The 15,263-nt window shown below is 43.5% G+C and overlaps 1 protein-coding gene across 8 annotated transcripts in view; it reads right to left on the reverse strand.

The window, feature by feature from the left end:
• The window catches only part of CNTN3 (contactin 3), a 321,933-nt gene extending 307,093 nt beyond the window's left edge, over positions 1 to 14,840 (reverse strand). For 2 of the 8 annotated variants that reach the window (XM_033865296.2, XM_019947642.3), the window contains exon 1: positions 14,518 to 14,809. The gene's annotated coding sequence lies outside the window, so the exon portion shown is untranslated. Of the gene's footprint in view, positions 1 to 14,517 lie in introns of all 8 variants that reach the window. The other 6 variants (XR_004528605.2, XM_033865295.2, XM_033865297.2 and 3 more) reach the window with 6 other exon arrangements.
• Positions 14,841 to 15,263: the final 423 nt, after the last annotated feature.

The following is a 15,263-nucleotide window of genomic DNA, read 5'->3' on the forward strand; positions in this document are numbered from 1 at the left end:
GAGATACAGAAGGTAGAGCAAAAGACTGTCATCTGGTCAGGAAGTGCTGTTTACTTTGAAACTTGAAGGAGGCACAGGAGTGAGCCAGGCAATGGCTGCTGGGTGAGTGTGTATGAATGTATGTGCGGGGATGGGGCAGAAGCAATGGGGGTGGGGAAGCGTACCCCAGCCAGTGGCCACAGCATACGCAAAGGCCTGCTCAAGAAACGGAAGATGTCCGTCATCGCTAGCATCAGAAAGCACAGGGAGGAGCTCCCCGGAGTAAGGCCAGTGAGGGCAGGAAGGGGAGAGATCACACAGTCCTTAGGAGCCAGGTCAAGTAACCTGGACTTTACCTTAAGGTCAACTGAAAGTTACTAAAGTTTTGGTAAGCATTTCAACAGGGTTGCATATTTAAAACACTTGCTGCAGTGTGGAAATAGAATCAAAATAGTCAAGAATAGATACTGGAGACAGAAGAAACCAGACTGGATGTTTTTGTAATAACTGGGAAAAATGATGATGGTTGTTTAATTGAAGCTGTTGGCTTTAAAGGTGGAGAGAACTGGGCAGTTTCAGCAGATATTTTGGATGTAGGAAAGACAAGACTTGTTGCTAATTCAATATGGGCTCAAAAAGGGGAAGAAGTCAGCAGGAAATCCCAGGTTTATGGGTTGAGCAAGTGATTCAATCCTGGTGTTGCTTTCTTGTGGGGACAGTGGAGAACACTGGTAGAAAAGTAACTCTGGCCAGGATGCTGAAGAGGTCAGCTCTACACATATTGAGGTTGAAGGGCTCTGAAACATCCAAGTAGATGTTGTATATTGACCAGCATAAGGCAGGTTATGCTGTACCAACCAATAACTTGAAACTCTCTGTAGATGGTGACAATGAAGTTTATCTCATGCTCATATATGATGTCTACTGCAGGTCAACAGAGCGCTCTGCACATGGCGGTCACTCAGGCTCCAGGCTCACAGAAACTCCATCTTAACATGGGCTTCTATGGCGGCAGAAGCAGATGAGGACACACAGAACCATGTACTGGCTCCCAGAGCCCCTGCAGGAAGTAACTAAATGTGAAGTGTTCACATTCCATTGGCCAAAGTAAGTCAAGGGACCAAGCCTGCCATCGACGATGGGGCAGGAAAAAAATCATCCTCTCCTGGGGAGGGGTAAATAATTACCAACAGTTTCTAATCAGTAATAAAGCAAACAACATAAATAGGTTTAGACCTTTAGATAAAGCTAACTGAGCTAAAGAGAGAGAGAAAAGAGAGTCGTTAAACTGAATTTTTTAAAACATGCATATGATTTTGACAGGAGTAAAGAAAACCATTAAGAGGATTCCAGATATTAATACGGAAAAATGGAAAGGAAAGGACCAGTGGTGGATGAAACTTTTTGTTAGATTCTGTGTTCCTCTCTTTACAATGAACAGAAAAAGAGGCAAAAAATAAATGATTCATATGAGGGAGAAGGAAAATGAGCCAATCAAAGACTCCATGACCAAAAGAGCAGAGGGCGGACCGCCTTGCAAAGAAGGGAAGAGACAGCTTTAAGCTGGGATGGGAAGCTGAAAGAGGTCCTGAAAAGTAAACTCAATTTTAGTCCTAGAGATGAAATCTTACATTGAGAGACAAATGGGTCCCTTGGGGTCTGAGATGAGTAGAAAAGTTCACTCACAATCACCATGGAAGACAAGTCAATAGCTCCCATTTACAGTCATATAAATTTTTTTCTCAAAAGTCGAGGCTGGGGCTTCCCTGGTGGCGCTGTGGTTGGGAGTCCACCTGCCGATGCAGGGGACACGGGTTCGTGCCCCGGTCCAGGAAGATCCCACATGCAGTGGAGCGGCTGGGCCCATGAGCCATGGCCACTGAGCCTGCGCGTCTGGAGCCTGTGCTCCGCAACGGGAGAGGCCACAACAGTGAGGGGCCCGCGTACCGCAAAAAAAAAAAAAAGTGGAGGCTGTTCTGGAGTGAAAAATGCGTTGCTTCCAGACATGGGACAATATGGATTCCATTTCTGGTTAGGTCATTAACCTGTTATTTGATCTAAAGCATTCTATGAATCTTTTTGGCCTCACTAGTAACACAGATTCCAACATGCTAAGCTTTATAAGGATTTTTGGACAAAAACATGAAAGATATTTACAGAGGGATTTTACCTAGATCCACCCCCTCCTTGGTCTCCTAATATCTGACAATGACAACAGGACACCGCCTCCAATCTACCTCCACGCGCTAATATCTGACACTCCGCCCAAAGCAACGTCTTCTACTGTTACAACTTACAATCTGCCAAGTAGCCCCTTAACAAGCTCTCAACTACAACAAGCAAGGAAATGACTCACTGGTTCTGAAATGCCCAAGGTCGCGAGGCCCCTCCACAAGACCACCAGAGTCGAGAGTCAAAGCCAAACGGCAAGGGTCATTTACTGCAGGTTCGAACCTGGACCTCCGCGCACTCGTTGCCGGTGACGCTAAAAGGTCCTGGTGGAGTTTAGTACAGCTCTTTTATAGACAGGTACAAACAAGTTCGGGACGTTCTGCGGGGCTTTCCAGGGGTGGGGAGTACTGATTGGTTGACTTTTGAACAAAGACACTAGTCGCCGTCTGATTGGTTGGACGGTTGCAGGGGGGGCGGTCAGCAAGCGTAATTACAGAAGCGAGAACGGCTAGTTAAGTTTCGGTTTCCGGAGGTTTCGTTTCTCAATTGGAAATACTTAAGACGGGGCCCTGGTCACAAAAAGAAATAGTGCAAACAGGAAAACTGATGCAACCCTAGCAGTGCTGCGGCCTCCATCAGCCCAACGGCAGGGCGGCGGGAGGTTGTGCGCCCAACTTCAGGCGGCGCTCCCAAATGTGGCAAGCCCAGCGCCGCGCCCTGGAATGTCCCTTTTTCGGCCCTTCTCCTCCGGAAAGAACAGAAAAGAAACTCCAGGAAAAGCACAAATTGAATGCAGGGCGTCAACTCAGTCCTATTCCCACCAAAGTAGAACATAGCCCCCTCAGTTCAAGAACTTGCCAGGGCAGCTCGTACCAACCAAACAGCGTGTGCTTTGACTTCCAGCCTTCCATGCATTGAGGATTCAGCCTAGTCCTAGATTGACAGGAAGCCCTCCCTGATTATTCTACTTGATAGTCACCTCAGTTTCCTTTCCTTCTCAACTCTCTTGTCGTTTAGCATAAACCACATCTCCATTATTCTACGCATATATATACTATAAAATGCAAATAGTGAATAATATGGACACCAACACTAATACAAACACAAACATCAAAAGGTAGCAAAACTACTGAGTTTTCCTAAGGGCCTCATGTATCTCCTAAGGTCCTTACCTCCTGTATTTATTACAACAAATCTACACAGCTGGAGCCAATATTCCAGCTTTACAGATGAAGAAACTAGACTGCAGAGAGTCAATTAATGTAGCCAAGGGCACAAACTAGGAAGTGGTAAACGAAGTTTGCCTGGATTAAGAAGCATAGGCATTATGACTAGGCACAATTTCATAATACTGTTCACTAGGTTTCTAAATACATGTCAGTTCTTGCCATTCAACTGTACGTTCCCTGAGAGCTTTCATTATATTTTCTATCTCTATTCCTGGGCCTTATACAGGACTCCTCCACTTAGGCAGCAATTAGAGAGTTATAATTCATTCATGGGCAATAAAGTGACATTTACATTTCCTGTTTCTTATCTGAAAAGCAACTGAAATCTAGAGGGAATTTACAGTGCTTAATGGATATGAGATTTGGTGGTATGGCAGATTGCATTACTGGCCCCAATTCTCCACCCCTTCCTGTGCCTACGCCCTTGGCCATGTGACTTTACAGTTCCTCCCACTTAAGTGGCAAAGGATAATTCCCCTCCCTTGAATTTGAGTTTGGCCATGTTTCTTGTGATGGCCCACAGAACACTACAGAAGTGATAGCACGCTAGTCGCAAGCCAAGATCAAAACAGACCTTATATGTTTCCACTTACCTTTTGCACCCATGCAATTGGCATAAGCATACTTTCTACCACAGAGCTTCCTTTAGCTTGCACCCCAAAATAGCATGTGGAAATACCTGAGCCAGCCAGACCTGCAGCTTGAGCAAAGCACCCCAGCCAAGCCCAGTCAAGATCTGCCAACTCTCAGCTCACCCATAAAAACATGAGCAAGCCCAGCTGAGCTCAGCAGAGCTACCCCAGCCAATCCACAGTAGTGAGAACTAGATAAATGCCTCTTCTTTGACGCTACTGAAATTTTCCGGTTGCTTCTTATGTAGAATCATTGTGGCAGTAGCTAAATCATATAGGTAAACTGTAGTCTTATTCACAAATATTCCTTCTTCACCCCCAGGCCTATAAGTAGAATACGTTTCTGCCCATTGTCTTGGGCATGCAGTTTTTCAGTAGCATATCAAGGTATGAGCCATATGCCAGGACCCAGCAGAAACTATAATGTGCTAGTACTGGTTTGGTTCCGTCTCATAAGATACTGGGACCTTAATTAAATCTTGGACTTCCAGTCTGATGACATGATTAGGTAAGACTTTTGGGGTATAGTTCTTGTGGAGGGAGTGAGCATAATTTGTGTACATGTGACTAAAAGTATATTTTGTGTGTATAAGGTAGACTATGGTAGATTATACTGTTCTTTGTAAACATTCACTTATCTTTACCTTTTTTACTGGTCTTACAGTGACTTCTGGCCAAAGAAATGTTAGAAAACCTGATATATGACCAGTTCTAGCCAAAGTTTTAAGCAACTGCACAGTTCAGCTAAGCCTCTTGGGTTTCCACCCCCTGCCATGAGAATGTGTCCCAGATAAGGGCCTTTCTTAACTTGGATTCACTGGAAACAAAATCTGAGACGAAGAAGGTTTATGCAGAAATGCTCTTGAAAAAAACAGGTTTAAGGAAGTAATAAACAAAGCAAGAACAGGCAGAGGGGACTGTGAAACTTAAAGTAGTTGCAATGGGGACATCAGCTGGTCCTTAAGGGCTTTTGGGGCTGGGATGACCCTCCAGAGTTGTCCTAAATTAAGACCAGGGGACCAGGTTTTCTTGCCCCTGTATCAGCCAGTCGCTGGCATGAGCCATCACCCAAGAAAAGGCACAGCCTTGGCTTGAGACAGTTCCCTGCACAAAAGGAAATTCCCAGGTGACGGATGAACCGGTGGGCCACCGGCAGCTGATATTCCAAGCAGACGTGGGTAGATATGTTGGCCCTAAATTGGTGGGCCTGGATGGAGCACTACAGTATCCACTACATGGCTGTGCCTTCAGCCTGGACGCCAGGATGAAAAGTCACGTAGGGCAGGTGCACAGTCAGTCCACAGCATGGAAGGGAGCCAGGCTGTCCCAGAGTCAAGCCTCAGCTCACAGGTAATACAGGTGAGGAAAATCTGTTGTTAGAAGTCCCTGAGATTTTCAGATCATTTGTTACCCAAGAAAAGCTAACTAAAACATTTATAAAATAACAAAAAAGAGATAAGACCCCACATTTTTAAAATATTTATCTACATTTTTAAAAATATGCTTTTTAAATTCAAATGTGTGACTGCTGCAAAAATTACCCCCGAATTGAACCACTTAACCATATTTATTTGCTGCTGATTATGCATTTGACCTGAGCTCAGCTGAGCAATTTGTTTGCAAGTTCTGCCTGGGGTCACTCACATTATCTTAATCTTCTGACGACTTAATTGATCACTGACATGACTGACTACCAATTCTGGCTGTTGACACTGTCTTTACCTGGCCTCTCCTGTCAAAAAGGCTTGTCTGGGCTTCTTTACATGGTGGTCTCAGGAAGAGGGCAAGAATGGAATCTCAGTGTCTTGAGGCTGAGGCTCGGCATTCACAATCATGCCACTTCACTCTGTCCACATTTTGTAGCTCAAATTCCATAGGCTAGCCCAGATTCAAAGGGAAGGGAAATAGGTTCATTGCTTAAAGCAAAGAAAGAGCACGTCACTGTGCAGCGTACCAAGGACAGTATTACTGCAGCCATCTTTGCAAACAGTCTCCCACAGGGCTGATGTGTGCTTTATCTTTTTCTAAGGTTATTTTTCTCTGATGGTCAAACTTGATGTATTTTAGACTTGCCTTTCCCATCCCTGGGTGTTCGGGGTGGAACACCTGCAAACAAATACATGTAATATTTTCAATTAGAGACAACTGAAAACATTTACCCACTAGGGGTCAGTACAGAAGAGTCAATTCAAAAAATGACCCTAAAGCAAGAAAGAAAACTAAGTAAAAGAAGAGAAGGAGAAGAGAGATGAAAAAGAGGAGGAGGAAGAAGAAACTAACTTTAAATAACACGGGCATTTAATCCTATATAAAAGTGCAAACACCTCCCCATATTTGATTTTATTCTCTTTGGCTTGAAAGCATACAAAATGGATGTATTTCTTACCCTATGAATTTATGATTTGGTATTAATCTATTCCATATTCTAATCTATGTCTTGGGTAATCTGTGTGTGGGGAGGATCAAAGTGGGTGAGAAGAATGACAAAGAAATAATCAGATTATTAATAAACAGATGTAAGAATTTTTTAAAAAATCAAGATTCAGGAGGAAAACCCCGTAAGAAATTTCTAGGAAAATGACAAAAGATATTTCCAAGCAAGTCGTAATGCAAAACCATTTACAGCAACAGACAATTAAGACCCTACTAGATTAAAAAGAAATAATGCCTATAAGTCTAGCATTTCGCATTATATGGAAATATGCCCTCCACATATAAGCATCTTCACAGAATATGTGGTTTGTTTCATGACATAACAAAACGCATATATTGAGACCCTTTTGTTATTTTTAAAAACATATTTCTACTAAATACTAGAGAACCAACTCCACAGGGGCAATTACTGCTTAATATTAGGGAAGGCTTGTCTGGGCTTCTTTACATGGTGGTCTCACCATAACAGTTCAGTAAATTAGTACTAAATATAAACATTATATCTTTCCATTGCGTATGAGAAACATTTCATTTAATGGTATGAAAAAGTGAGAAAGAGAGAAAATCTTTGACACACAAGGCTCAAATTTCCAAATTGCACAGATATACCCAGTTCTTAGTTGGTTTTACTTGGCAAAAATAAAAAGTCCTAGTAAAGGGTCACTAAGAATAGTTGAGAAAAATGACAAACTGTCTAATATATACAAATGTAAATGCCTTTGTAAGTATAGGGGATGGATAGAGGTAAGGGAGGTACTGTCTACTGTTGCATGCACCCGACTTTGGTACAACTGTGCCTTATCTGTATTCCAGAGCCTTCAGAATATTCATCAGAATTAGTAACAAGGAATGGTAATCAGCAACTTTCTGCTGCTTTACATTCACAGAAGCAGCCAGCCCAACTGAGTAGCAGCCATCAGATTAGATCACTAGCTACACTGTTCGGGTTGATTTTAATTGCCTGAAAAGGGTCATTACCGACTACTGCAATGTGTTAAGTTATTTTAAAGAGTAACTATTTCTATGTAAGAAATAATAATGGACTCTGATTCAGTTAGAAACTACAAGAAAGTATTCAGCTGGGTCTTTGTCCTGGTGGCATAAAAATACTGTCCAAGTCTGATTACACTGAAAAACAAACATCCTTACCTGCAGAACTCTGTATGGAAAGTCAACACAGATTCCCAAACTGATGACCCCAGAGAACCACCCAAATGTCACATCCTGGTTTATAAAATGCCAAGATTTCCATTTCCATAGCAACTTTTACATACAGGCAACTCCAAGGTAAAGAATTTCATGATATTTAAGAAGACAAATATTTGCATGGAAAAAGGTCTATGGAAGTGGAACTTTTGAAACCTCAAAGATACTTGCAAAAATATTACATCAGTGTATGACTACATGGAAACTGTAGCTCTCAGGATAGTTGTTCTTTAAATTAAAATTCTAGATACATGAATCTATATATGGGATAAAACGGCATAGAGGTATACACATATTCTTGCAATCAGGCTAAAAACATTGTGACACCAGAATAAGATCTGTTGTCTAGTTAAGAGTAATGCACCAGGATCAATTTCCTGGTTCCGGAATCATACAACAGCTATAGGCAATGTGACCATCAGGGGAAGCTGGATGAAGGATATACAGCACTCTGTACTATCTTTGCAACTTCCTGTGAGTATAATTATTTCAAAACAAAAAGTTTTAAAATGCAGGTTACCAAGACTCACTCCCACAGGTAACTCAGAAAGTCCTGTAAGGGCCAAGGAATTTCCATGATTTCAACAGGACAGTTCATGTTTCTAAAAAGATCATTAATTGGGAAGCAGTGAAAGAAAAGTAGAGTATATTCAGCACTGTAAGAGGGGCTTTCTGTTTGACGGATGATTGGTGAGATTGTTTAATGCCCATAAGGCTTTCCTCCATTTTTAAGTAATTAGTTACCGTTTAGGAAGAAGTGCTTTTGATTTGTTGTGATGCAGTCATTTAGTTCTTTCTTTCTTATGCCAATGTTTTACTCTAATAAAATAATGAAATTTGAGAATTCCAAATTACCCCCCTCGCACTAAAATAAAACAATTACACCAAGGACCAATCCTTCGTACTGGCAACCTTTTAGCTTATGCTTTTTTTTTTTTAATTTTTGGTTGTGTTGTGTCTTCCTTGCTGTGCGTGGGCTTTCTCTAGTTGAGGCGAGCGGGGGGCTACTCTTCTTTGCGGAGCACAGGCTCTAGGTGCGTGGGCTTCAATAGTTGTGGCACACAGGCTTAGTAGTTGTGGCTCATGGGCTCTAGAGCACAGGCTCAGTAGTTGTGGCGCATGGGCTTAGTTGCTCTGCGGCATGTGGGATCTTCCCGGACCAGGGCTCGAACCTGTGTCCCCTGCATTGGGAGACGGATTCTTAACCACTGCACCAGCAAGGAAGTCCCTAGCTTATGCTTCTTCTAGGGCATAGGTCTGTCAGAGAATTTTCTAAATTCAGACCATATCAAGATATTCATCTATTGTCAATGAATGACTTGTCACCCAGAAACTGTGCAAGATAAAATAAAACTCTTTAAATATACACTAAAATAATTTTAAGTCCAAAAAAAGATGCCCTAATATAACTAGAGTAGAATCTGACTATCTTTCTTTCATTCCACAAATATTTACCAAAATCCTAATAAGTGTGTTCCACTCCACCCACAGACTATCAGGAAAGGCAGATATTAAACTAATGTACAGTGTTAATTAAACTCTAATCCATTCTCCCTCTAAAGAAGAACATTTTAAAACACAGGTGAGAGCAGACAGCATGGGGCTCAAATCTAGTCTGGGAGGGAGAGTAAAGACTTCTTGGAGGAACAGATGGATGGGTATCACTGGGCAAATGGTAGGATTAAAAGTAAAGAGCTTTCCTGGCAGAAGTAACAGTGAATTGAGGGTAGACATGAGCTGAGACAGGAATGAGGGGCTTGGGGTGGAACCCATGGGTGCAGGGACCGTGAAGCCATAAGTGTTACACTGAATTGTAAGGGAAGTTAAAGACGGCACCTGTAGTTGGAACACTCTATATGGAGGGAAATGAGGGGAAGAAGTCTCACGTAGACAGGCTGCATCAGTGCCAGTTTTTCTCTCGGCAGTGGGTGTCCAATGACAAGATGGATTAATATAGCACCATGTGTTGGAAAGACTGGAGCAAGAAAGGCAGTGTGGGGAGGAGGGTCATTTCTTAATCTGCTGCATTTAGGTAAGAAGTGTAAAGGGAATAAAGCACTTGAACCCTAAGCTGGTGCATAATAACCCAAATAAAACTTCTTGTATTTTTAATCAGTTGACTGGTTACAGAACAAAGGAAGAGGATGGTGCTAAAGACCACTGGTGTCACTTGCCTTGAAGACAATGAGAATCAAAGAAAGAAGAGATCATCTAAACTGGAACCAGCCTGGGAAGAAAAATGATTAATTCCATTTTGACAAAATAAGTCTGAAGTAGCAGATATTCTAGAGATCTAAGAGACTGTGGGCGAAGCCACAGAAAGAACCCTTTGAAAGCCAGCTGCAGACTTCTGTCGAACAGGGACATTCCTGACAGAATCTTTGGTCACAGGGGTGCCCCGTCACATGCTTCAAACTCAGCACCCCCAAAAGCACAATTCTCATGGGTGGATCAAACTCCACTGTGAGCCAGGTACTGTGATAGGAGCTGCTTTGCAGTAGCGAGTAAAACAGATGTGGTAACTGCTTACGAGACGGCTTACAGAACAGTCAACAAGGAATCAGGTAAGGAAATAGTTCCAAGTTATGATAAGGAGGAATATTATCAGAAAGTTAAGGAAGACATGAACAGAAAGAGCGTAACAGAGGTGCCCTAATTTAGAGGAGGAAGGATATGAAAGAGAGCCCTCTCTTAGTAACTGATATTTAAACTGTGAGCTAAGAAGCAATGAACACTAGTCAGAATTTGTAATGTGTGTGCCTCTGTGTGTGCGTGCGTGCGTGCACGCACGCACACAAGCATGTTTTGTGTGTTTGGGGGTAAAGGCTAAGGGGAGCTACCAGGCAAAGGAACAGAAGAAGCCCTAAGGTAGGAAGGAGGTCAACAAAACCACAGACATAAAAAAAAAGCCTACTAAGTTCTTATCCCCAAAAGCATGGGAGGAGATGATGCTGGAGGGATAGGCAGTGTTTAAATCCTACATCGCTCTCTAGGTAATACTGAATAGTTCTGAATGCAGCAGAAAGCTACCTAAGTGCTTGAAGGAGAGGAGTACTAAATTTAACTAAATTAAAAAAAAGAAAGAAAGAAAGAAAAATACTGCCCTGACTGCTGTGCAGAGAATGATTTGGGGAAAGAAGTAAGAAAGGAGGCAGGCAAGCCAGTGCAGTTGTCCCAGGAGAGAAGATGGTGACCTGGAGTAGGATGATGTGAGTGGACGTGGAGGGAAGTGGGCCAACTGAAGAAATATTCCAGAGTTAGAATCAAAAGGACACGAGAACTGAGTCGCACTAGTTCCCAAAATAAGATTTTCTGAAGTACTGCAATGATCCCAAGAATTCTTTCTCCTATTAAAAATAGTATACTGTCAGGCTTATTTATCAGAAATATAATCAAATTGCTTTTAGAATTACAGAGCTCATCTTTTAACATTTCAAAGGCATTAAAAATCAAGAGATTTAGAAAAACAAATGGGACAAAGTTGTTCTGTTTTAGAACACAGAAAATTTAGTCTGAGTTCTAAAGGCACCTAAGAGAGTGCTATGGAATTGCTGTAACGTATATAATCTATTTCTTAAAATGTCAATATGTCTGCAGTAAGGAACATGCATACCTTGTGAATTATCTTATCCTACTTAATAAAAGTCATTTTTTCCTCACTTTTTTGCAAGGCAGTTTCTTGCACAGTAAAGATTCTACAAATATTTACATTCCAAGTAGCAGAGCTGTTTGAGATGCAATAAAGTTCTGCCAGCACTTCTATTACAAAGCCTTATTTCTTGTTTACAACATGCACATAAAAAGGGGGGAAATAAAACCATACTATGGATTGAAACTTGGCATACAAAGTCTCGACAAGAAAGTACATTTCTAGTGCAGCAAGTTTTCAAAAAGAATGTTCCATAGTGTTTAGGAGATAGACTAAGCCATGGTGGGGAAGGGGAATGGGGCGGGGAGGACACTTGGGGGTGTCCTTTACAAAAACCATTTAGTACATGTGATCCGATTCTGAATTTTTTATGCAAATTAGATCTGAGACTAAGATCTGTAACCCATCAATTTTAAAGCAATATTCTATCTTAAAATACTCTGTGGCTCCAACATGCTAATTACTGCCAAATATCTTTGCGAACAGGGTATTATCCAATGCATTATTATCAAGCATAAGAAAGGAAGTAGTCCACCAGCATTAAATGATTAATAAATGCTTATTAAAACCATGGGAGCACTTCAGAGATGCCCACCTTCAAAGAGACAAAGTAACTCCCTAAGATCAGAAGCCTTATTAAAGATGGACTGATGGGGATCATTGAATCAGAGACGGCAAGTAAACATGCACAGCATCTATAAAATTCTCCTGCCATCTGAATATCTCCCAATGCATAAAATTAACATTATTTTACTGCTAACAACTTACTAACTGGTGACTGGAAAACACAGAACATTGAACCAGTCATACAATTCTCTGGTGGCACTGCAACAATATAGTGAACTATACATAGATTTGGCAGTTTGAAAGGGGCACTTATATACTATTTCAGCACAAAACATATTAAGAGTTAATGAGAACTTCAAGTTGGACACTTAAATTACATAGTTAAAACAAAGCTGGAAGATGTGTACTGAATGCATGAGAAGGAGTTAGGAACTTACAAAAGAGAAAGACACTTCGCCAGCAGAGTGAAGAGGCTATTAGTTTGTAATAACTAGGCATAGATGAAATGTGACAGTGATAAAATTGAACATAAATCAGCAACAGAAAGGCTGCAGCTAATCTTCTGCTCCAGTTGAAACTGCTCAGCACTTTGGTCCTATTAAATGTTTTGTTGCCATTTTAAGGAACACTTGGGCTACCCAGTTGTGGTGTGAAGGATATTTAAAAATTAGAGTTCTCCTGGAGAAATGAACTTAATGCCTTCACGTCTTCCGGCTGACCTTAATGACATCCACATAGCAAATAGGACATGGGGCTGAATGTTACTGTCTGAGGCAGCCACTGCCTGAATCTATTCCCCTGCAGATCAATTAGCCATTCAGTGCCTCCGATATCCCATCTTTAGATAGGAGGGCCACACATATGGATTCAACCTCACCTTTCATGTAAAAAAAAAAAATGTGCAGCAATTTGCTCTATGTCCCTGGTGGACATGGATCCTTTCCAGGGTCCTCAAACCACATGTTGACTCTCAACTGACTTCAAGCAAGCATTCAAAGATCAGCAATTCCTGAAGCCACTATTTTTATAATTGGCACAGTCTTTCCATTAAGGAGGCTGAACCCAATCAGACATCTTTTATGAACAACATTTACAAGAACCTATCTTACTGTACTCAGTAACTGGCACATATTAGGCATTTTGCTAATGTTGCTCAAATGGGTATGAATATTAACCGGCAGACAACTTCCTCCCTAGTACCATGGCTCACAAAAGGTTAAAACCACAGACACAGATACCAGGTTACAGCAGCCAAAGTCCTATGACTGTTAGTAAACACAGTTAACAAGGCAAAAGTAACACATTTGACTTCAGTATTGAGAAGCAATAGCTCTTTCAAAGGCAATTACTCCTTTCAATCTCTGAAGGGCTCTGAATCATTGTTCTGATTAATTCCTGTTTTCAATCTATTAACAGATCAGAATTCTTTTTCAACTGGTGTGATATTCATCTCTGTGGGGAGATGGGAAACAGATGTGGGCAGACAGAAACCACAGCACATACAGCGTTCCTACTTTTTTTTTTCCAGTTATTCTTGCTTAATCATTTTAAAATTATTTCTAGATTTACCTACTCACTGTATGAGCTGGGGCTTCTGACCTCCCTCCTGCACATGACACAACTCCTGTCTGTTGCTTTCTCTAGCTCTGTTTCCCCACATCTTGGTTTGAGATGAACAGGCTGGCCACCCCTTTCCCAGAACTCTGTTCCCCTCCCTTCGGCTCAGAACGGAGATTTCCTCTCCTCCCCATACCGGTCACCGTTTGTTATTAAATCATTCCTCTGGGTGCATCTCCCTGCTGTAAATCAATACGCAAATGCAATACAGGAAAGGACACAAGGACTGGCGAGCCGTGCGGAGCTTTGCACAACCAGAGCCCAGAAGCTGTTCATTTCAAACAAACCAAAAGAAAAAAGAAAAAAAAATCCCCCAAGGTGCTGTGCACCCCAAGTGCAGTTGGCACTTCCTGGTTTTCTGATCTCGACCTCTCAACATTCTGGTACCTGCTTGGTTAGCTTTGCAGGGCCCCTTAGAGAACGGAGAAGCAGCCAAGAACAGGGGCCGATCTCAATTAAACTGGATCACAGCCCATCAGAGAAAACCTGTCAAATAAACGCAACGGGGCATTCCATCCAAGACTGCAGATTTAAAAGTGGAAAGAAAATGCATCTCGGCAAACTTGATGGCTAACGGAGGCATCCCCCACCCTGGCTTCCTTAGAGCTGGAGGCCAGGAAGGGGGTTTCTGGCAAAAAATTATCTCATTTCCATCCTCTGCACCATGGACCTGGGATTCTTCCTCTGCACCCTTACAGTGAACAACTTTTTTTTTTTCCCCCAACTTTCCCTAGCCAAATCCGCTGAGATAAGGACAAGCCAGGGGAACCCACCTCGCATTACCCCACGGTCGTGCCGAGGATGCGGAGTCTTCCCATCAGAAAACCAATCCTCTACCGAGAAGGAGGAAAATAATCTCCCCCAAGCAAAAGAGCCAGGAGAGGCAGCCTTTATTCTCGACCCATCGAGTGTATTACCCCGGAAACAAACTTTGGGGCTGAGGAGCCGTGAAGCCAGGGCGGAAAGTTTGCCCCAGCATTTGGCTCATCCCAGTACCCGGGCCGGCGAGAGGAGCCGGGCATGCCCAACCTACCTGTCCCTGCAGCTAGCTCACCAGGTGCCAGTTCCGCCGGCCGGTCAGCCGCCTTTCGCCGGGGCTCGCTGGGCAGCCGTGCGCGCCCGCGCGAGACGCCGCCGCCGCAGCCTCCCGGTCCGCGCCGTTCCCGGCCGAGCCCGCGGCGCCCGCCTGCCAGCCGCCGCCGCCGCGCGCCAGGCTGCTGTGGCCGCTGCTGGCGCCAAGCGAGCGGTGTCTGCGCTTCCGCCGCTCCGGCGCGGGCACGGGAAAGAGGGGAGAGGGGCGGGCGGGAGGGGCGGGGAGCGCGGCGGAGCAGCCAACGGGGTCCCGCGCCTCGCGCCGCCCGCGTGCCAACCCGCGCTTCCGCGCCCCTGCGCCCGGCGGGACCCCGCGTCGCCCTGCGCTCAGGCAGCGTGCGCCCACGTGCGTTCGGCCTCCGCAGGGCCCTGGGCGCGGTTCCAGAGGGGGGCGGCGGTCAGCGTATCACCGCTGGGTGGCCTTGTGCGCGCACAGTCGGGCCCCGGGGAGCACGGGTTAAAGGTAGGAGTTCCACTTCTAGGAAAGCCTCCTACAGCTGCTCTCCCACAAGTGCGCAAAGATGGGCAATTTTAGTATTAAAGCTTATATTTATTAAGGGCCGCCTACGTACCAGGTAGCGGATTGCGCAATTTAAGTGAATTAGTTCTTGATTGTCCCCAGAACACCCCTGGGTCTATTATTACTCCCTGATTTAGTGATGAGGAAATTAACTTGCCTAAGGCTGA

This window comes from Tursiops truncatus, chromosome 10 (genome assembly GCF_011762595.2).
Source record: "Tursiops truncatus isolate mTurTru1 chromosome 10, mTurTru1.mat.Y, whole genome shotgun sequence".
Lineage (NCBI taxonomy): Eukaryota > Metazoa > Chordata > Mammalia > Artiodactyla > Delphinidae > Tursiops > Tursiops truncatus.